The 23,351-nt window shown below is 42.2% G+C and overlaps 1 long non-coding RNA gene across 2 annotated transcripts in view; it reads left to right on the forward strand.

Annotated features, from left to right (window-relative positions):
• The window catches only part of LOC109903263 (uncharacterized), a 38,701-nt gene extending 17,089 nt beyond the window's left edge, over window positions 1-21,612 (forward strand). For both annotated transcript variants that reach the window (XR_002256998.2, XR_004202817.1), the window contains 2 exons: window positions 4,212-4,246; window positions 21,402-21,612. This is a non-coding gene — a long non-coding RNA (uncharacterized LOC109903263). The remainder of the gene's footprint in view (window positions 1-4,211; window positions 4,247-21,401) is intronic.
• The last annotated feature ends 1,739 nt before the right edge of the window (window positions 21,613-23,351 follow it).

Here is a 23,351-nt window from a genome sequence, read left to right on the forward strand (position 1 = left end):
CGATTTTTACAATGTATTTGTAATAATGACAATTACAACAATACTGAAAGAACATTTATTTTAACTTAATATAATACATCAATAAAATCAATTTAGCCTCAAATAAATAATGAAACATGTTCAATTTGGTTTAAATAATGCAAAAACAAAGTGTTGGAGAAGAAAGTAAAAGTGCAATATGTGCCATGTAAGAAAGCTAACGTTTAAGTTCCTTGCTCAGAACATGAGAACATATGAAAGCTGGTGGTTCCTTTTAACATGAGTCTTCAATATTCCCAGGTAGGAGGTTTTAGGTTGTAGTTATTATAGGAATTATAGGACTATTTCTCTCTATACCATTTGTATTTCATATACCTTTGACTATTGGATGTTCTTATAGGCACTTTAGTTTTGCCAGTGTAACAGTATAGCTTTCGTACCTCTCCTCTCTCCTACCTGGGCTCGAACCAGGAACACAACGACAACAGCCACCCTCGAAGCAGCGTTACCCATGCAGAGCAAGGGGAACAACTACTCCAAGTCTCAGAGCCAGTGATGTTTTAAACGCTATTAGCATGCACCACGCTAACTAGCTAGCATTTTCACATCACATCGTTACACCAGCCTAATCTCGGGAGTTGATATTCTTGAAGTCATAAACAGCAGAGCTGCTGGCAAAATGCACAAAAGTGCTGTTTGAATTAATGCTTACGAGCCTGCTGGTGCCTACCATTGCTCAGTCAGACTGCTCTATCAAATCATAGACCTAATTATAACATAATAACACACAGAAATGTGAGCCTTAGGTCATTAATATGGTTGAATCCGGAAACTGTCATCACTAAAACAAGACGTCTATTTTTTCAGTGAAATACAGAACCGTTCCGTATTTTATCTAACGGGTGGCATCCATCAGTCTAAATATTCCTGTTACATTGCACAACCTTCAATGTTATGTCATAATTATGTAAAATTCTGGGAAATTAGTTTGCAATGAGCCAGGCGGCCCAAACTGTTGCATATACCCTGACTCTGCGTGCAATGAACGCAAGAGAAGTGACACAATTTCACCTGGTTAATATTGCCTGCTAACCTGGATTTCTTTTAGCTAAATATGCAGGTTTAAAAATATATACTTCTGTGTATTGATTTTAAGAAGGGCATTGTCCTTTTTCGCGAATGCGCACTGCATCGATTATATGCAACGCAGGACACGCTAGATAAACTAGTAATATCATCAACCATGTGTAGTTATAACTAGTGATTATGATTGATTAAGTTTAATGCTAGCTAGCAACTTACCTTGGCTTCTTACTGTATTCACGTAACAGGCGGGCTCCTCGTGAGGCACGTGGTTAGAGCGTTGGACTAGTTAACCGTAAGGTTGCAAGATTGAATCCCTGAACAAGGCAGTTAACCCAACGTTCCTAGACCGTCATTGAAAATAAGAATGTGTTCTTAACTGACTTGCCTAGTTAAATAAATATTAAATAAAGGTGTAAAAAAATATATAAAAAAATTACCGATTTCCGATTGTTATGAAAACTTGAAATCGTCCCTAATTAATCGGCCATTCCGATTAATTGGTCAACCTCTTAACAGTGATAGGTATTTCATGTCACATTTGAGCTTTGTACAATGGGGGTTGCCAGTTTGGTCTTTGACACAATGTATCTCTTACTGAGTTACAAGTGGTGAGTTTGCCAGTTGGTCATGTCCTGGTATTGTAAGTAGTTAATTGCTAGGGAATCAGAGAACACAGAGGGGCATAAAGAAGAGCTTGTGGCTTTGAGAAGCTTCACATTACATTTTTGTCTTTGTGTTGATGTAATAACCCCCCGTCCCCACCAGGAGAATAAGAGCTACATTCTGCCTCAGCGACACAATAGAGTCCTTCATATCCAGATGTTGTCACAATGTATTTTTGTAGCGCCATACAGTGCCTTCGGAAAGTATTCAGACCCCTTGACTTTGTCCACATTTTGTTACGTTACAGCCTTATTCTAAAATGTATTAAATATATAACAATCCTCAGCAATCTACACACAATACCCCATAATGACAAAGTGAAAACAGGGTTTTAGAAATTTGTCCTAATTAAAAAAATACAAAAAAATACCTTGTTTACGTAAATATTCAGACGTTTTGCTATGAGACACGAAATTAAGCTCTGGTGCATCCTGTTTCCATTGATCATCCTTGAGATGTTTCTATAACTTGATTTGAGTCCACCTGTGAATAATTACATTTATTTGATATTATTTGGAAAGGCACACACTTGTTTATACAGTGCCTTGCGAAAGTATTCGGCCCCCTTGAACTTTGCGAACTTTTGCCACATTTCAGGCTTCAAACATAAAGATATAAAACTGTATTTTTTGTGAAGAATCAACAACAAGTGGGACACAATCATGAAGTGGAACGACATTTATTGGATATTTCAAACTTTTTTAACAAATCAAAAACTGAAAAATTGGGCGTGCAAAATTATTCAGCCCCTTTACTTTCAGACCTGGCCGTCCCTCTAAACTTTCAGCTCATACAAGGAGAAGGCTGATCTGAGATGCAGCCAAGAGGCCCATGATCACTCTGGATGAACTGCAGAGATCTATAGCTGAGGTGGGAGACTCTGTCCATAGGACAACAATCAGTCGTATATTGCACAAATCTGGCCTTTATGGAAGAGTGGCAAGAAGAAAGCCATTTCTTAAAGATATCCATAAAAAGTGTCGTTTAAAGTTTGCCACAAGCCACCTGGGAGACACACCAAACATGTGGAAGAAGGTGCTCTGGTCAGATGAAACCAAAATGGAACTTTTTGGCAACAATGCAAAACGTTATGTTTGGCGTAAAAGCAACACAGCTCATCACCCTGGATACACCATCCCCACTGAGCTCGAGCTCAGTGAGGTTGGATGGAGAGCATTTGTGAACAGCAGTTTTCAGTTCTTTCCACAGATTCTCCATTGGATTCAGGTCTGGACTTTGACTTGGCCATTCTAACACCTGGATATGTTTATTTTTTAACCATTCCATTGTAGATTTTGCTTTATGTTTTGGATCATTGTCTTGTTGGAAGACAAATCTCCGTCCCAGTCTCAGGTCTTTTGCAGACTCCATCAGGTTTTCTTCCAGAATGGTCCTGTATTTGGCTCCATCCATCTTCCCATCAATTTTAACCATCTTCCCTGTCCCTGCTGAAGAAAAGCAGGCCCAAACCATGATGCTGCCACCACCATGTTTGACAGTGGGGATGGTGTATCCAGAGTAATGAGCTGTGTTGCTTTCAACAATGTACTGAGTAAAGGGTCTAAATACTTATGTAAATGCGCTACGTTTTTATTTGTAATACATTTGGTAAAATTTCCAAAAACCTGTTTTTGCTTTGTCATTATGGGGTATTATGTGCAGGTTGATGAGGGAAAAAACATATTTAATCCATTTTAGAATAAGGCTCTAACAAAATGTGGAAAAAGTCAATGGGTCTGAATACTTTCTGAATGCACTGGATCAACCTCTCACTCATTCTTCCTGCTTTGCTGTTTTACTTTCTGCTGAGAGAGAGAGAGGCCAGACTGACAGATCTTTGAAGTTCTATCACTGCATAACCCCAAACCGACTGCACGCGTGTATACATTTATTTTGTCCCCCCACACCAAACGCGATCACGACACGCAGGTTAAAATTTCAAAACAAACTCTCAACCAATTACATTAATTTGGGGACAGGTCTAAAAGCATTAAACATTTATGGCAATTAAGCTAGCTAGCTTGCACCTGCTAGCTAAACTGTCCTATTTAGCTAGCTTGCTGTTGCTAGCTAATTTGTCCTGGGATATAAACATTGAGTTGTTATTTAACCTGAAATGCACAAGGTCCTCTACTCCGCCAATTAATCCACGCATGAAACGGTCAACCGAATCGTTTCTATCCATATCTCCTCCTTCCAGGCTTTTTCTTCTCTGGACTTTATATTGCGATTGGCAACTTTCATAAATAAGGTGCATTATCGCCACCGACCTCGTTCATCTTTCAGTCACCCACGTGGCTATAACCAATGAGGAGATGGCACGTGGGTACCTGCTTCTATAAACCAATGAGGAGACGGGAGAGGATGGATTTGCAGCGCTATCTGCGTCACAAATAGAACTGACTAATATTTTAGCGCCTGGCAATACAGACGCTCGTTGGCGCAATAATTGAATAATACAGATTTCTACATTTATTTTGCAGTGCACGCGACGCGAGTGGTGTAGTCAGGGTATAAGGTATGTGTCTCACACACACACACACACACACACACACACACACACACACACACACACACACACACACACACACACACACACAAACTATACTAGTGTGGACTTTTTATCCTAAACCTAACCCTTACCTTAAACCTTATATCTAACCCTAAACCTAACGCCTAAGCCTAAAATAGCCCTTTTAGAAGTAAGGACCGGCAATCAAGGATCTCTCATTTTTGTGAGGACTCCACACACATACACACACACAGTCAGCCGGCCAAGTATCCCTTTCACCGGTCTAACAGAGAGAAATTGCCAAAGGTGGAAATTATAGTGTAGGCTCAAGGAGGTCGAATTAAGCAGTCCTGATGGTTACAGGACTGTTGAGCTCTTTGCTACAGACAGGTTTATGTCAGTGGATGTGTCCCCAATGGCACCATAATCCCTATTTAATTCTTAGTACAAATTTAGACAAATTAAAAAGACCTAGCTAGCTAAAAGACAAAGTCAACCAGTTCCTTTAAAAATTGACATGTTCTTAGTGCATGGAAAGGGGTCTGGGAATATGGCTTAATATAAACAGTGTAGTTATTCCCTCCGCAAGGCAATCAAACAAGCAAAATGCCGGTACAGGGACAAGGTGGAGTCGTAATTCAACAGCTCAGACACGAGACGTATGTGGGTCTACAGGAAATCACGGACTACATAAACAGCCACGTCACGGATACCGACGTCACGCTTCCGGACAAACTAAACACATTCTTTGCCAGCTTTGAGGATAATACAGTGCCACCATCGTGGCTCGCTAACAAAGACTTCATCCCCCCCCCTCTTCTTCTTAGTGGCTGACGTGAGTAAAACATTTAAACTTGTTAACCATTGCAAGGCTGCTGGCCCAGATGGCATCCCTAGCCGCGTCCCCAGAGCATGCACAGACCAGCTGGCTGGTGTGTTTACGGACATATTTAATCGCTCCCTATCCCAGTCTGTTGTCCCATATGCCTAAAGATGGCTAACATTGTCCCTGTACCCAAGAAGGCAAAGATAACTGAACTAAATGACTACTGCTCCGTAGCACTCAATTCTTTCATCCTGAAGTGCTTTGAGAGGCTAGTCAAGGATCATATCACCGCCACCCTAGACCCACCCGTATGGATACCGCCCCAACAGGTACACAGATAACGCAATCGCCATCACACTGCACACTGCCCTATCCCATCTTGGCAAATACAATACCTATGTAAGAAGGTTGTTCATTGACTACTGCTCAGCATTCAACACCATAGTGCCCTCATCATCAAGCTGGTGGCCTTGGGTCTCAACCCCTCCCTGTGCAACTGGGTCCTGGACTTTCTGATGGGCCGCCCCCAGGTGGTGAAGGTAGGAAACAACATATGCACTTCACTGACCCTCAACACTGGGGCCCCACAAGGGTGTGTGCTCAGCCCCCAACTCAATCAAGTTTGCAGACGAAACAACATCAGTACCAACAACAGCGAGACAGCCTACAGAGAGGATGTGAGGGCACTCGGAGTGTGGTGTCAGGAAAACAACCTCTCACTCAACGTCAACAAAACAAAGGAGGTGATTGTGGACTTCAGGAAACCGCAGAGGGAGCACCCCTCTATCCACATCGAAGGGATCAGATCACCGAGAAGGTCGAAAGTTTTAAGTTCCTAGGCGTACACATCACAGACAAGCTGAAATGGTCCACCCACACAGACAGTGTGGTGAAGAAGGCGTAACAGCGCCTCTTCAACCTCAGGAGGCTGAAGAAATTGGGCCTGTCACCCAAAACCTAGACAAACTTTTACAGATGCACAATCGAGAGCATCCTGTCGGGCTGTATCACAGCCTGGTACGGCAACTGCACAGCCCTCAACCGCAAGGCTGGTGCTGGGTGTTGCGGTCTGCACAACGCATCACCGGGGGGCAAACTACCTGCCCTCCAGTACAGGCGCATCAAAGCTGGGACCGAGAGATTGTGAAACAGCTTCTATCTCAAGGTCATTAGACTGCTAAACAGCAATCACTAACTCAGAGAGGCTTGCTGCCTACATTGAGACCCAATCACTAGTCACATTAAACAATGGCACTTTAAATAATGACACTTTAATAATGTTTACATATCTTACATTACTCATATCACATGCATATACTCTATTGAGACCCAATCACTGGACACTTTAATAAATGGATCACTAGTCACTTTAAACAATGCCGCTTTAAATAATGCCACTTTAATAACGTTTACATTACTCATACCACATGTACAGTATATACTGTATTTTATACCATCTACTGCACCTTACCTATGCCGCTCGGCCATAGCTCATCCATATACGTATATGTACATATTCTCATTCACCCCTTTAGATTTGTGTGTAGTAGGTAGTTGTTTGGGGAATTGTTAGATTACTTGTTAGATATTACTGCACTGTTGGAACTAGAAGCACAAGCATTTCGCTACACTCACATTAACATCTGCTAACCATGTGTATGTGACCAATAAAATTTGACTTGAATTGAGATAAATTAAAAAGACCTAGCTAGCTAAAATACAAAGTCAACCAGTTCCTTTAACAATTGCAGTTCATTTTCTGAAATCGTGTTTGGACCTGGTCAAAAGTTGTATTTTTCCACTGGCGTCAGGCCAGTGCTATTGTAAAATGAACGCTCGTTGGTGATTTCGACCGCCGCTCTGCTATTTTCTAATACTTGTGCCAGGATTGGTAATTTACTTGTATTACATGAGCTCGCTTACGCTAAGATGGGAACGGTGGCACAATATCTGGTGTATGCTTAAAAACGTGTGCCAAAGTTCCAATTTCAGGCAGTGCTGGTGGAGATATTTAAGACCAACCAAAAGCTGATCTTATTGGTAACGCGGTTAGTTATGGCATTGATTTTGACAGTGGAAGCGCAGCCTATCCAACCGTGATGCATAGTGCCCATATGCGCATGGAACAGAGATGTGCTTTTTGTGCCCCCAAACTTCATGTTTAGAAACACAAAAAACAAATGTTTGTTCCCATTTAATTTAATTTGATTAAAAACCAAGCATAATAGCCTTCCCTCCTCTCAATTATTTTATTTTGTCCTGCCCAATACATTCGCCAAGTAGTCAAAACTATCAATAAAAATCCCTTCCTATAGGCAGAAACTCAAACAGGAAGTACCCGTGCTAAGGTCTATTCAACGCTGGTCTGACCAATTGGAATCCATGCTTCCAGATTGTTTTGATGAGGCGGACTATGTTCCAGGTTGCATCTGATAATAACTTTGACGTATTCACTGGCACGGTGACTGAATACATCAGGAAGTGTATAAGGGATGTTGTTCCCACTGTGACTATTAAAATCTATCCAAACCAATAACAGTGGATAGATGGCAGCATTCACGCAAAACTGAAAGCGCGAAACACTGCATTTAACCATGGCAAGGTGACTGACAAAGTGAATTTGAAATTCAGCTGCTCAGACATGAGACGTATGTGGCAGGGACTCCAGATATTCACAGATTACAAAGGGAAAACCAGCCACATCGCGGACACCAACGTCTTGCTCTCAGACAAGCTAAACACCTTCTTCGGCCACTTTGATGATTACATAGTACCACCAATGCCGGCTGGTCCCGAGGACTATGGGCACTCCTTCTCCGTCGTTGAAGTGAGTAAGGCATTTAAGCGTGTTAACCCTCACAGGGCTGCCGGCACAGATGGCATCCCTAGCCTCGTCCTCAGAGCATGCGCAGACCAGCTGGCTCGAGTATTTACAGACATATTCAATCTTTCCCTTTCCCAGTCTGCTGTCCCCAACTACTTCAAGATGTCCACCATTGTTCCTGTACCCAAGAAAGCAAAAGTAACTGAACTAAATGACTATCAACCCATAGCGCTCAATTCTGTCATCATGAAGTGCTTTGAGAGGCTAGTTAAGGATCATATCACCTCCACCTTGTCTGACACCCTGGACCTACTGTCATTTGCATACTGCCCCAATATATCCATAGACGATGCAATCGCCATCACACTGCACACTGCCCTATCCCATCTGGACAAGAGGAATACCTATGTAAGAATGCTGTTCACTGACTACAGCTCAGCCTTCAACATCATAGTACCCTCCAAGGTCATCAATAAGCTTGGGGCCCTGGGTCTGAACCCCACCCTGTGCAACTTGGTCCTGGACTTCCTGACGGGCCACCTCCAGGTGACGAAGGTAGGAAACAACACCTCCACTACTCTGATCCTCAACACAGGGGCCCCAAGAGTTTAATCGGGGACTACAGGAGACAGCAGAGGGAGCACGCCCAATCCATATCAACAGGGCCACAGTGGAAAAGGCGAAAAGCTTCAAGTTCCTCTGCGTAAACATCACTGGCAATCTGAAATGGTCCACCCACACAGACAGCGTGGTGAAGAAGGTAAAACAGCGCATCTTCAACCTCAGGAGGCTGAAGAAATTTGGCTTGGCCCCTTAGACACTCACAAACTTGTACAAATGCACCATTGAGAGCATCCTGTCGGGCTGTATCACCGCCTGGTACGGAAACTGCACCGGCCGCAACTGCAGGGCTCTCCAGAGTGTGGTGCGGTCTGACCAACGCATCACCGGGGTCACACTGCCTGCCCTCCAGGACCTACAGCACCCAAAAAGATCATCAAGGACATCAACCACCATGGCCTGTTCACCTCGCTATCATCCAGAAGGTGAGGTCAGTACAGGTGTGTCAAAGCTGGGACTAAAGAGACTGGAAAACAGCTTCTATCTCAAGGCCATCAGACTGTTAAATAGCCATCACTAGCCGGCATCCACCCAGGACCCTGCCCTGAACTTAGTCACTGTCCCTAGCCGGCTACATCCGGTTTCTCAAACCTGCACCTTAGATGCTGCTGCCTTATGTATGTAGACATGGAATCATAGTAACTTTATAAATGGAACACTTGTCATTTTAAAATGTTTACGGCTGTTTTATTAATTTCATATGTTTATACTGTATTCTAGTCAATGCCATCCTATTCAACTATTGCTGTATATATAATATGCTATCCTACGTATCCTACAGATATACTAAATATTCTATCCACATACTGTACTGTCCATAATGTCTATAATGTCTACATCCCATCACACCATTTGCATTTGGATTTATTATGGATCCTCATTAGCTGCTGCCAAAGCAGTTGCAACTCTTCCTGGGGTCCAGCAAAATTAAGGCAGTTCATACAATTTTAAAAACATTACAATACGTTCACAGATTTCACAACACACTGTGTGCCCTCAGGCCCCTACTCCACCACTACCACATATCTACAGTACTAAATCTGTGTGTATGTAATTAGGGTTGTGTGTGTGTATGTGCCAATGTTTGTGTTGCTTCACAGTCCCCACTGTTCCATAAGGTGTTTTTTTATCCGTTTTTTAAATCAAATTCTACTACTTGCGTCAGTTACTTGATGTGGAATAGAGTTCCATGTAGTCATGGCTCTATGTAGTACTGTGCCTCCCATAGTCTGTTCTGGACTTGGGGACTGTGAAGAGACCTCTTGTGTCTTGTGGGGTATGCATGGGTGTCCGAGCTGTGTGCCAGTAGTTTAGACAGACAGCTCGGTGCATTCAACATGTCAATACCTCTCATAAATAAAAGTAATGATGAAGACAATCTCTCCTCCACTTTCAATCAGGGGAGATGGACATGCATATTATTAATATTAGCTCTCTGTGTACATCCAAGGGCCAGCCGTGCGTCCCTGTTCTGAGCCAATTGCAATTTTCCGAAGTCCTTTTTTGTGATGCGACAAAACTAGGACCTGTGGGACCTGCCTTGTTGATAGTGTTGTTAAGAAGGCAGAGTATTGCTTTATTATGAACAGACTTCTCCCCATCTTAGCTACTACTGCATCAATATGTTTTGACCATGACAGTTACTCCAAGCAGTTTAGTCACCTCAAATTGCTCAATTTACACATTATGTATTACAAGATTTAGTTGAGGTTTAGTGAGTGTTTTGTTTGAAATACAATGCTTTTAGTTTTAGAAATATTTAGGAAATATTTATTCCTTGACACCTACTCTGAAACTAACTGCAGCTCTTTGTTGAGTGTTGCAGTCATTTCAGTCGTTGTAGTAGTTAATGCGTATAGTGTTGATTCATCCGCATACACAGCACTCTGGCTTTACTCAAAGTCACTGGTGTGTCATTAGTACAAATTTAAGAAAGCAAGGGGCCTAAACAGCTACTCTGGGGAATTCCTGATTCTAACGGAATTATACTTGATAGGCTTCCATTAAAGAACACCCTCTGTGTTCTGTTAGACAAGTAACTCTTTATCCACATAAAAGCAGGGGGTGTAAAGCCATAACACATAAGTTTTTTCAGCAGCAGACTATTATTGATAATGTCAAAGCTGCACTGAAGTCAAACAAGACAGCCCCCGCAATCATTTTATCATCAATTTCTCTCAGCCAATCATCAATCATTTGTGTAAGATGTGGCAAATAGGAGTGGCAATATCGTCTGCTATTATCCTCAGTAAATTTCTATCCAGATTGCCAGACTCTGGTGGCTTGTTATTGTTGATAGACAACAACAACAACAAAATTCACCTCTTCCACACGGACTTTACAGAATTCAGAAGTACAATTCTTGTTTTTCATAATTTGGTTCGATATACTTGGATGTGTAGTGTCAGCGTTTGTTGCTGGCATGTCATATACATTACCAGTCAAAAGTTTGGACACACCTACTCATTCAAGGGTTTTTCTTTATTTTTACTATTTTCTACATTGTAGAATAATCGTGAAGACATCAACACTATGAAATAGCACATATGGAATCATGTAGTAACCAAAAAGTGTTAAACAAATCAAAATATATTTTAGATTTATGATTCTTCAAAGTAGCCACCTTTTGCCTTGATGACAACTTTGCACACTCTTGGCATTCTCTCAACCAGCTTCACCTGGAAAGATTTTACAACAGTCTTGAAGGAGTTCCCACGTATGCTGAGCACTTGTTTACTGCTTTTCCTTCACTCTGCGGTCCAACTCATCCCAAACCATCTCAGTTGGGTTGAGGTCAGGTGATTGTGGAGGCCAGGTCATCTGATGCAGCACTCCATCACTCTTTTTCTTGGTCAAATAGCCCTTTCACAGCCTGGAGATGTGTTGGGTCATTGTCTTGTAGAAAAACAAATGATAGTCCCACTAAGCGCAAATCAGATGGGATTGCGAATCGCTGCAGAATGCTGTGGTAGCCATGCTGGTTAAGTGTGATTTGAATTCTAAATAAATCACAGACCGTGTCACCAGCAAAGCATCCCCACACCATCACACCTCCTCCATGATTAGTTATGTCCAAACTTTTGACTGGTGCTGTATGTTTATACTGCGGACTCCAATATTTATATATTTCTTAATTCTTTTACTTTTAGATCTTTGTGTATTGCTGTGAATTGTTAGATATTACTGCACTGCTGGAGCTAGGAACACAAGCATTTTACTACACCCGCAATAACATCTGCTAAACATGTGTATGCAACAAATACAATTGGATTTGATATGATTTTAAAAGGTTTGGCTCTTACGACCGCTTTGAAATAAATCATAATCACCAAAGCTACCTTGCAAGATCAAGTTTGGGAGCAGCAAAAATGTAAATTTCTGTATATTATTTTAGCCAGCTCCTGTTATTATTTTGGGTGTGTGTAAAACACCCTCCATGTAGGCTACATGTCAATATACCCCTCATGGAATGTGAGATGAGCTGATGGAGGACCCTAATTAGAAATATTTGTTATTTTCCTGTAACATTTGCTTGTTCTCCGTTTCATGTGATTAAAAAACCCTCAGCCCTCAGTAAGCTACCCCCTGCTAAAAAATAAAGTCCCTTTTTCAGAACCCTGTCTTTAAAATACAATTTGTTAAAATCCAAATAACTTCACAGATCTTCATTGTAAAGGGTTTTAACACTGTTTCCCATGCTTCCCATGTTTAATGAACCATAAACAGTTAATGAACATGCACCTGTGGAACAGTCGCTAAGAAACTAACAGCTTACAGACGGTTGGCAATTAAGGTCACAGTTATGAAAACGTAGGACACTAAAGAGGCCTTTCTACTGACTCTGAAAAACACCAAAATAAAGATGCCCAGGGTCCCATCTGTGTGAATGTACCTTAGGCATGCTCAGACTGTCCACAATAGGCTGAGAGAGGCTGGACTGAGGGCCTACGCCTGTTGTAAGGCAGGTCCTCACCAGACACCACCGGCAACAACCCTACAGCATGACAATGTCACCAGCCATACTGCTTGTTCTGTGCATGATTTCCTGCAAGACAGGAATGTCAGTGTTCTGCCATGGCCAGCGAAGAGCCCGGATCTCAATCCCATTGAGCACGTCTGGGACCTGTTGGATTGGAGGGTGAGGGCTAGGGCCATTCCCCCCAGAAATGTCAGGGAACTTGCAGGTGCCTTGGTGGAAGAGTGGGGTAACATCTCACACAAGACCCCCCCCCCCCCCCTTTGTTCAGGGACACATTATTCAATTTCTGTTAGTCACATGTCTGTGGAACTTGTTCAGTTTATGTCTCAGTTGTTGAATCTTGTTATGTTCATACAAATATTTACACGTTAAGTTTGCTGAAAATAAACGCGGTTGACATTGAGAGGACGTTTCTTTTTTTGCTGAGTTTATAACGAAAGCTGTTTCAACAGCAATGCGTTGGTTGTGTTTCTTATCATGGCCATTCATTAGCCAAGCAGCCTATCCATAAAATGTTTCTAAATTGTCTACTCTTGAGGCATCTGCTGTCATGCACTTGCATTTTTTACAATTCACATATGCCTATATTGTATTGTATTTGAGGAGACGTGCGATTCGTACAGACATGTAGGCCTATACTCATTGAAGCCAATTCAATTTTTATTTTTTATTGAATGTCCGAAACATACAATATACTTGCAGTGAAGCCGCTCAACAGCTACACCATACCAGTCATCCAACAGCCTCCCATTCAGAGCGACACAGAAGAATCCAGGGTCAATGCCCTGCTCAAGGGCACATTGACAGATCTCCCACCAGGCCAAAAAACGTGAACCCAATCCTCCAAGATCCCCCCCACAGTTCCCAAATAGTTGTCCCTCAAACATTCGAGACCCCTCCCACAGTCTCCCTCAAGAAGAAAAATAAATATTTCAATCAATTCCATTCCCCACCCCCAAGAACCCCCCCACTGCACCAACAACCAAGAGAATTTCAACAATGTTGACTGTGAACACTCCAAACATATTGAGCAAACTGTAGTATCAATCCACAGTGGACTAGGATGAGAATATTGTGTCCCCAACCGAATTGGAGATGACAACGCAAAGACTGTCAATAACCTACAAAACTTGAGACAACAGCATGCTGTATTAAGCCATGAAACGTGTTGATTGACCAGCGAGGGGCCAAGCCCTTGTCACACCTCCAATTGATTTATTTATCAAAACACAGGCCTTTTGCGCCACCACCAGCTACTGCGTCCATAATTGTGGTTGTGAAAATAGAAAAAAATATTTGACACATCCCTAAACCTATAGCTCTACCTCCAGTACTAAGATTTACCATTGCATTAGGTTTGTTAAAATAGAGCCGTAAGTACACTCCATGGCCAAGAGTATGTGGACTCGGATTCAAATTTGTGGATTCTGCTATTTCAGCCACACCCATTGCTAACAGGTGTACAAAATAGAGCACACAGCCATGCAATCTCCATAGACAAACATTGGCAGTAGAATGGTGTGTACTGAAGAGCTCAGTGACTTTCAGCGTGCCATCGACATAGGATGCCACCTTTCCAACAAGTCAGTTCATCAAATTTCTGCCCTGCTAGAACTGCCCAGTCAACTGTAAGTGCTGTTATTGGGAAGTGGAAACGTTGGTTCGGCCGCGAAGTGGTAAACCAAACAGAACGGGAGCACTGAGTACTGAAGCACGTAGCGCTTAAAAATCACCTGTCCTCAGCTGCAACACTCACTACCAAGTTCCAAACTGCCTCTGGAAGCAACGTCAGGAACAATAATTGTTTGTAGGGAGCTTCATGAAATGGGTTTTCATGGCCAAACTGCCGCACACAAGCCTAAGATCACTATGTGCAGTGCCATTTTGGTGGAGGAGGAACAATGAATTGGAACGCCGACTGCGAGCCAGGCCTAATCGCCCAACAGTGCCCGACCTCACTAATGCTCTTGGGGCTGAATGTAAGCAAGTCCCTGCAGAAATGTTCCAACATCTAGTGGAAAGCCTTCCCAGAAGGAGTGGAGGCTGTTATAGCAGCAAAGGGGGTTCAACTATCAGGTATGAAGGTAAGACCCAGATGCAGACCATGTTGAATAAACAATAGTTTAATGTTCCAACAGGGACAGGCAACACACAGGTCAAGGCAGGCAGGGGTCAGAAATCCAGAGGTGGGGCAACAATACCAGGTGGCAAGCAGGCTCAGCGTCAGGGTATGGTAGAGGTCGGTAAATCCAGAGGGGGGCAAAGGTACAGGTCGGCAGGCGGGCGGGCTCAGAGTCAGGACAGACAAGGGTCAAAACCAGGAGGGAGATTTGTATGTGGAAGTTTTCTAATTCAAATGTGTCTCAAGTGCTGAGGAACCTTGAGTGAGATGGAGAGCAGGTACAATACCACTCAGTAGCCAGGTGTTTGTTTTCACCACTTCTTTCACATCAAAGAAGTCTCATCTAGTCTAGACTATAAATGTCCCTCGAAACTTTGATCTCGCCACTGAGCGATGAGGCGATGAAGAAACCCCAAGTAATCCTGTTTTCACTTTTGTGATGTGTGAAGACATTGGCAGATTTTTTTAAATATTTGTCACGATAGAAAGAAAATTCCAGTCTGAAAAGAAAATTGATAGTATGAATAGATATATAATGTAGATATGTATAGTGTATGATACTTATGATTTACTATATATGCTTTTTTAAGACAGATGTGCTTTAGGCCCTCAGCTGCAGCATGTCTGCCTCTATCAGACAGCCAGATGTCAATGACTGGTGTTCAGCAGTCAAGGGTAGGTGACACGCAGTCATACCCTGCTCCCCCTCCTGACCATGGCTTCACCCCAGATGGCACCATATTCCCCAGATGGCACTACTCATACAGCTCTGGTCAAAAGTAGTGCAATATGTAGGTAATAGAGTGCCTTTTGGGATGTTGCCTGTCTCTTAATTGCTAGAATGCCACTTGGTGCTTGGTCAGTTTGCAAAGTAATGCTTTCCTGATGGTAGAACTATAACAACAAGAAAGAGGAGAAACAATAAGGAAGAGAAGAGAAGGAGATTCATGTCCAATTCCCTCTCGTATCTCTCAGTCCTGGGATCTCTAGTCTGAGTCACTGCTTTAACAGAATATCAATAACAATGTAGGAAGGTTGAGTTAGTCTCCAGTATCTCTCTACTCTCCTCTCTCTAATCTCCTTGGCCCTCTTTCTTCACTGTCATTGACTTCTAAAGTCTAAGCACTCATGTTGTGCTGTAGAGATGACTGGTTTCTACCTAGTGTACAGTTAGCCAGTGCACTAGTACTAACAGGCAATCCCCTGTCCAACCCACCACCTCCCACTTCGTCCCTCTCCTCCCTTTTCTCTCTCTCACCTCCTTTCTTCACTCTCTCTCACTTGGCTTCATATTGATCTGAATTCATTTGTTTCTTATTGATCCGACACTACCCTCTGGCGCATTAAACAAGCACACACACACCCACTCACATAGGACATACGTGAACTTCATATATGCATACATGTTGTGAAGACAGGTCTCAATTGGAATTGTATTGAAAGGCAATACCACTTTCCGTGCATAAACAGGCACTCTGCGCTATTCCAGTAAATATGTGTGTATCTCTCTCTCTCTCTGTCACACATGCATGCAGGTAGGGATGCACACACACACAACCTCGTTTTCTGCAGTCACACTCACAGGTTTTAGAGGTTGAAGATATTGAGGCTTAGAGAGGTCTCTCCTCAACAATCAGACAAGGTAATGACAGAATGGAGCCTAGATTCCATATTGATCCAACACTTAAGAGCTGAATTGAAAACAGAGTCAGGCCTTGCAGGTAACACTATTTTTCAGTGTTGCTGTTTTTGAAGGGTCTTTTTAATGGGGCTTTACGTTGTTTAGTGTTGCATTGTCATTGGTGTTGTTTTTTTCAACATTGGCACCACACACATACCATTTATTCATAGAAGAACACAAGTGAAAACTCACTGCATCCAGACAGATATAAACACAACATGCAACTATTTCAAAGATTTTACTGAGTTACAGTTCATCCAGTATAAGGGAATCAATATTCACATGACTGGGAATACAGTTAGTCACAGATACCTTTACAAAAAAGGTAGGAGCGTGGATCAGAAAACCGGTCAGTGTCTGGTGTGACCACCATTTGCCTCATGTAGTGCGAGTTGATCAGGCTGTTGATTGTGGCCTGTGGAATGTTGTCCCACTCCTCATCAATGGCTGTTCGAAGTTGCTGGATATTGGCAGGAACTGGAACATGCTGTCGTACACGTCGATCCAGAGCATCCCTAACAGGCTCAATCAAATCAAAATCGAATTTTATTTGTCACGTGCCGAATGCAACAGGTGTAGGTGTAGGTAGACCTTACAGTGAAGTGCTTACTTACAAGCCCTCAACCAACAATGCCGTTTTTAATGAAAAGTAAGAGGTAAGAATAACAAATAATTAAAGAGCAGCAGTATAAAACAATAGCTGGGCTATATACAAGGGTCCCGTTACAGAGTCAATGTCAATGTGCGGGGGCACCGGTGTCGAGGTAATATGTACATGTAAGTAGAGTTATTAATGTGACTATGCATAGATAATAACAGAGGGTAGCAGCAGCGTTCCAGGGAGGGTTGGGGCAATGCAAATAGCCGTTTAGGAGTCTTATGGCTTGGGGGTAGAAACTATTTAGGAGCCTCTTGGACCTAGACTTGGCACTGCGGCTCGCTTGCCGTGCGGTAGCAGAGAGAACAGTCTGTTCTTCAGTGGCTGAAGTCTTCAACCATTTTTAGGGCCTTCCTCTGACACCGCCTGGTATAGAGGTCCTGGATGGCAGGAGGCTTGACTCCGGTGTTGTACTGGGCCGTACACGCTATCCTCTGTTGTTCCTTGCGGTCTAGTAATATCATCAACGATGTGTAGTTAACTAGTGATTATGATTGATTGTTATTTATAAGATAAGTTTAATGCTAGCTAGCAAATTACCTTGGCTTACTGCATTCGCGTAACAGGCAGTCTCCTTGTGGAGTGCAACGAGAGAGAGGCAGGTCGTTATTGTGTTGGACTAGTTAACTGTAAGGTTGCAAGATTATAAAGGTATAAAGGTATAAAAAAAATATATCTAATTTAAAAAAAAAATGAAACCGATTAATGAAAACTTGATTAATCGGTCGACCTCTAGCTTGGACCATGTTAGTTTGTTGGTGATGTGGACACCAAGGAACTTGAAGCTCTCAACATGCTCCACTACAGCCCTGTCATTGAGAATGGGGGCGTGCTCGGTCCTCCTTTTCCTGTTGTCCACAATCATCTCCTTTGTCTTGATCACGTTGAGGTATAGGTTTTTGTCCTGGCACCACACGGTCAGGTCTCTGACCTCCTCCCTATAGGCTGTCTCATCGTTGTGTCATCAGCAAACTTGATGATGGTGTTGGAGTTGTGCCTGGCCATGCAGTCATGAGTGAACAGGGAGTACAGGAGGGGGCTGAGCACGCACCCCTGAGGGGTCCCCGTGTTGAGGATCAGCGTGGCGGATGTGTTGTTACCTACCTTTACCACCTGGGGGCTGCCCATCAGGATGTCCAAGATCCAGTTGCAGAGAGAGGTGTTTAGTCCCAGGGTCCTTAGCTTAGTGATGAGCTTTGAGGGCACTATGGTGTTGAACACTGTGCTGTAGTCAATGAATAGCATTCTCACATAGGTGTTCCTTTTGTCCAGGTGGGAAGGGCTGTGGAGTGCAATAGAGATTGCATCACCTGTGGATCTGTTGGTGCGGTATACAAATTGGAGTGGGTCTAGGGTTCCTGGGATGATGGTGTTGATGTGAGCCATGACCAGCCTTTCAAAGCACTTCATGGCTACCGATGTCAGTCCTACGGGGCGGTAGTCATTTAGGTAGGTTACCTTAGTGTTCTTGGCCACAGAAACTATTGTGGTCTGCTTGAAACATGTTGGTATTACAGACTCAGACAGGGAGAGGTTGAAAATGTAATTGAAGACACTTGCCAGATGGTCAGCGCATGCTCTGAGTTTTTTTAATTTTATTTTATTTCACCTTTATTTAACCAGGTAGGCTAGTTGAGAACAAGTTCTCATTTGCAACTGCGACCTGGCCAAGATAAAGCATAGCAGTGTGAGCAGACAACAAAGAGTACACATCCTAGCAATCCGTCTGGCCCTGCGACCTTGTGAATGTTGACCTGTTTGATGGTCTTACTCACATTGGCTGCGGAGAGCGTGATCACACGGTCGTCCGGAACAGCTGATGCTTTAATGCATGTTTCAGTGTTACTTGCCTCGAAGCGGGCATACAGTGCCTTGCGAAGGTATTCGGCCCCCTTGAACTTTGCGACCTTTTGCCACATTTCAGGCTTCAAACATAAAGATATAAAACTGTATTTTTTTGTGAAGAATCAACAACAAGTGGGACACAATCATGAAGTGGAACGACATTTATTGGATATTTCAAACTTTTTTAACAAATCAAAAACTGAAAAATTGGGCGTGCAAAATTATTCAGCCCCTTTACTTTCAGACCTGGCCGTCCCTCTAAACTTTCAGCTCATACAAGGAGAAGGCTGATCAGAGATGCAGCCAAGAGGCCCATGATCACTCTGGATGAACTGCAGAGATCTACAGCTGAGGTGGGAGACTCTGTCCATAGGACAACAATCAGTCGTATATTGCACAAATCTGGCCTTTATGGAAGAGTGGCAAGAAGAAAGCCATTTCTTAAAGATATCCTTAAAAAGTGTTGTTTAAAGTTTGCCACAAGCCACCTGGGAGACACACCAAACATGTGGAGGAAGGTGCTCTGGTCAGATGAAACCAAAATGGAACTTTTTGGCAACAATGCAAAACGTTATGTTTGGCGTAAAAGCAACACAGCTCATCACCCTGAACACACCATCCCCACTGTCAAACATGGTGGTGGCAGCATCATGGTTTGGGCCTGCTTTTCTTCAGCAGGGACAGGGAAGATGGTTAAAATTGATGGGAAGATGGATGGAGCCAAATACAGGACCATTCTGGAAGAAAACCTGATGGAGTCTGCAAAAGACCTGAGACTGGGACGGAGATTTGTCTTCCAACAAGACAATGATCCAAAACATAAAGCAAAATCTACAATGGAATGGTTCAAAAATAAACATATCCAGGTGTTAGAATGGCCAAGTCAAAGTCCAGACCTGAATCCAATGGAGAATCTGTGGAAAGAACTGAAAACTGCTGTTCACAAATGCTCTCCATCCAACCTCACTGGGCTCGAGCTGTTTTTCAAGGAGGAATGGGAAAAAATGTCAGTCTCTCGATGTGCAAAACTGATAGAGACATACCCCAAGCGACTTACAGCTGTAATCGCAGCAAACGGTGACGCTACAAAGTATTAACTTAAGGGGGCTGAATAATTTTGCACACCCAATTTTTCAGTTTTTGATTTGTTAAAAAAGTTTGAAATATCCAATAAATGTCGTTCCACTTCATGATTGTGTCCCACTTGTTGTTGATTCTTCACAAAAAAATACAGTTTTATATCTTTATGTATGAAGCCTGAAATGTTGCAAAAGGTTGCAAAGTTCAAGGGGGCCGAATACTTTCGCAAGGCACTGTAGCAATGGGTGACATTTCTGGTGAATATCCAGACCATGGACGAAGTCGGACATTTTTAGCTTCCAGGAATTGTACACAGATCCTTGCAACATGGGACCATGCATTATCGTGCTGAAACATGAGGTGATGGCGGCGGATGAATGGTACGACAATTGGCCTCAGGAATCTCCAGGAGGCAGCTTGTGGTAGAGAAATTAACATGAAATTATCTGGCAACAGCTCTGGTGGACATTCCTGTAGTCGCCAGCATGCGAATTGCACACTTCATCAAAACATGAGACATCTGTGGAATTTTGTTGTGTGACAAAACTTCACAGTTTAGAGTGGTCTTTTATTGTCCCCAGCACAAGGTGCACCTCTGTAATTGTTATGCTGCTCACTAACAAGGATGTAAACAAATCTTTGCAATTTTTTTGAATTTGTTTTGAGAAATAAGGTTTTTGTGCATCTGGAACATTTCTGGGATCTTTTATTTCAGCTCATGAAACGTGTTTACATGTTGCGTTTCGATTTTTGTTCAGTGTACATTTTAAGAAGCATCAATATTTTAAGCTCAACTTCCTTGTTGCTGATTCAGAGCCAGAATGATGTGTCTCTGATAATGACCCCCTGACAGGTGGTCTGACCTCCCCGGGCATCCCCCCTTGCAATCTCTGGTTGATGGCATCAAGTTGCCATGACACCAGACTGTTTAGCCTGGCCTTTGGCCTCCTTTAAGGGCATGCTGTGCTCAATCAGAAATCTCCAGCCATGGTTTTAATTCAAAGGGATGGGGGGGGGACTTCCTCTGGGGATGTTAGATAAGATGCACTGCAGGCAACACTTGCTCTATCTCATACTAAGTGCATGCATACACTTAGATACACCCAAACTCACGCACAACTCCATCTATGTGAGTGTTATTGTGTTGAGATATCATAATTATTGCATTTGTTTGGCTCACTACTATTTAATTTATGATGTTGAATGGTGTTGTTCATCATTATTAATTTATTATTCATCACGGTTGTCTTTAAACATATATTCATGGCTTTGTATATCATGTTCTATTCAATCTTTGTCAATAGCACAAAGCAATGTAATAATTTCACTCTTCCACTTTCCCTTTCATTATCTTCACAGATAATAGTGTGGATACACTCTGTTTCCCGACTTAAGGCTATGAGTTACTGAGTTACTGTGTTTTTGGTTCAATTACTCTGCTCTTGTTTTTTCTACCACTGTCTTTTTCCATGATTTATTAACAAATGTCTATCTTAAATTATGCAATGCTCTATGTTTCCATCAGAAATAGCACTGGACAAGGTCAGCCTATGCTTTGTTGTTTCGGGAATGCTGTGGTCTACTCTTGTCTTGAGTCTGTGGGAACTCCCCACTAAGGAGGAACTATGGGAAGAATTTCAGTTCAGCCTCAGTGAGGTAAATCCGCCTCAAATCTCTCTGTCTCTCTTTCTCCCTCTCTCGCTCTCGCTCTCACCCTCTTTTTCTCTTTCCCTTTCTCTCTCCCAAATACTGCTTATTTCTGTATCTCTCCTCTATCTCTCGCTCTCGCTCTCTCTCTCTCTCTCTCTCACACACACACACACACACACACACACACACACACACACACACACACACACACACACACACACACACACACGGAAACAAGCACATATACATATACACTGGAGGGGAAAACTTATTCTGATTGTCTGAGCCTGGCCCAGTGGGGTGGAAGCTGCCAGTTGAGAGCTTGTGAGGTGTCTGTTTCTCAAACTAGACACTCGAATGTACTTGTCCTCTTGCTCAATTGTGCACCAGGGCCTCCCACTCCTCTTTATATTCTGGTTGGAGCCAGTTTGCGCTGTTCTGTGAAGGGAGTAGTAAGAGCGTTGTACCAGATCTTCAGTTTCTTGGACATTTCTCTCATGGAATAGCCTTCATTTCTCAGAACAAGAATAGACTGACAAGTTTCAGAAGCAACTTTGTTATGTAATCGAACCCACAAATGCTGATGCTCCAGATACTCAACTAGTCTTAAGAAGGCCAGTTTTATTGCTTCTTTAATCACAACAACAGTTTTCAGCTGTGCTAACATAGTTGCAAAAGTTTTTTTTAAATGATCAATTAGTCTTTTAAAATTATAAACTTGGACTAGCTAACACAACGTGCCATTGGAACACAGGAGTGATGGTTGTTGATAATGGGCCTTTGTACGTCTATGTAGATATTCCATAAAAAATCTGCCGTTTCCAGCTACAATAGTCATTTACAACATTAACAATATCTACCCTGTATTTCTGATCAATTTAATGTTATTTTATTGGACAAAACATTTGCTTTTCTTTTAAAAACAAGGACATTTCTAAGTGACCCCAAACTTTTGAATGGTAGTGTGTGTGTATATATATATATATATATATATATATATATATTTATGTATATATATATATATATATATATATATATATATATATATATATATATATATATACACACACACACAGTACCAGTCAAAGGTTTGGACACGTCCTACTCATTCAAGAGTTTTTCTTTATTTTTACTATTTTCTAAATTGTAGAATAATAGTGAAGATATCAAAACTATTAAATAACACATATGGAATCATGTAGTAACCATAAAAGTGTTAAACAAATCTAAATATATTTTAGATTTTAGATTCTTCAAAGTAGCCACCCTTTGCCTTGATGACAGTTTTGCACACTCTTGGCATTCTCTCAACCAGCTTCATGAGGTGGTCACCTGGAATGCATTTCAATTAAACGATGTGCCTTGTTAAAATTTAATTTATGGAATTTCTTTCCTTTTTAATGTGTTTGAGCCAATCAGTTGTGTTGCGACAAGGTAGGGGTGGTATAAAGATAAGATAGCCCTATTTGATAAAAGCTCAAATAAGCAAATAGAAACGACAGTACATCATTACTTTAAGACATGAAAGTCAATCAATCCGTAAAATGTCAAGAACTTTGAACGTTTCTTCAAGTGCAGTCGGAAGAACCATAAAGCGCTATGATGTAGCTGGCTCTGATGAGGACTGCCACAGGACGGGAAGACCCAGTATTATTCTACAATGTAGAAAATAGTACAAAATAAAGGAAAACCCCAGAATGAGTAGGTGTGTCCAAACCTTTGACTGCTACTGTATATACAGTGGTTTCGGAAAGTATTCAGACCCCTTGACTTTTTCCACATTTTGTTACGTTACAGCTTTATTCTAACGTTGATTAAATCTTTT

Source organism: Oncorhynchus kisutch, linkage group LG14, assembly GCF_002021735.2.
Source record: "Oncorhynchus kisutch isolate 150728-3 linkage group LG14, Okis_V2, whole genome shotgun sequence".
Taxonomy (NCBI): Eukaryota; Metazoa; Chordata; class Actinopteri; order Salmoniformes; family Salmonidae; genus Oncorhynchus; species Oncorhynchus kisutch.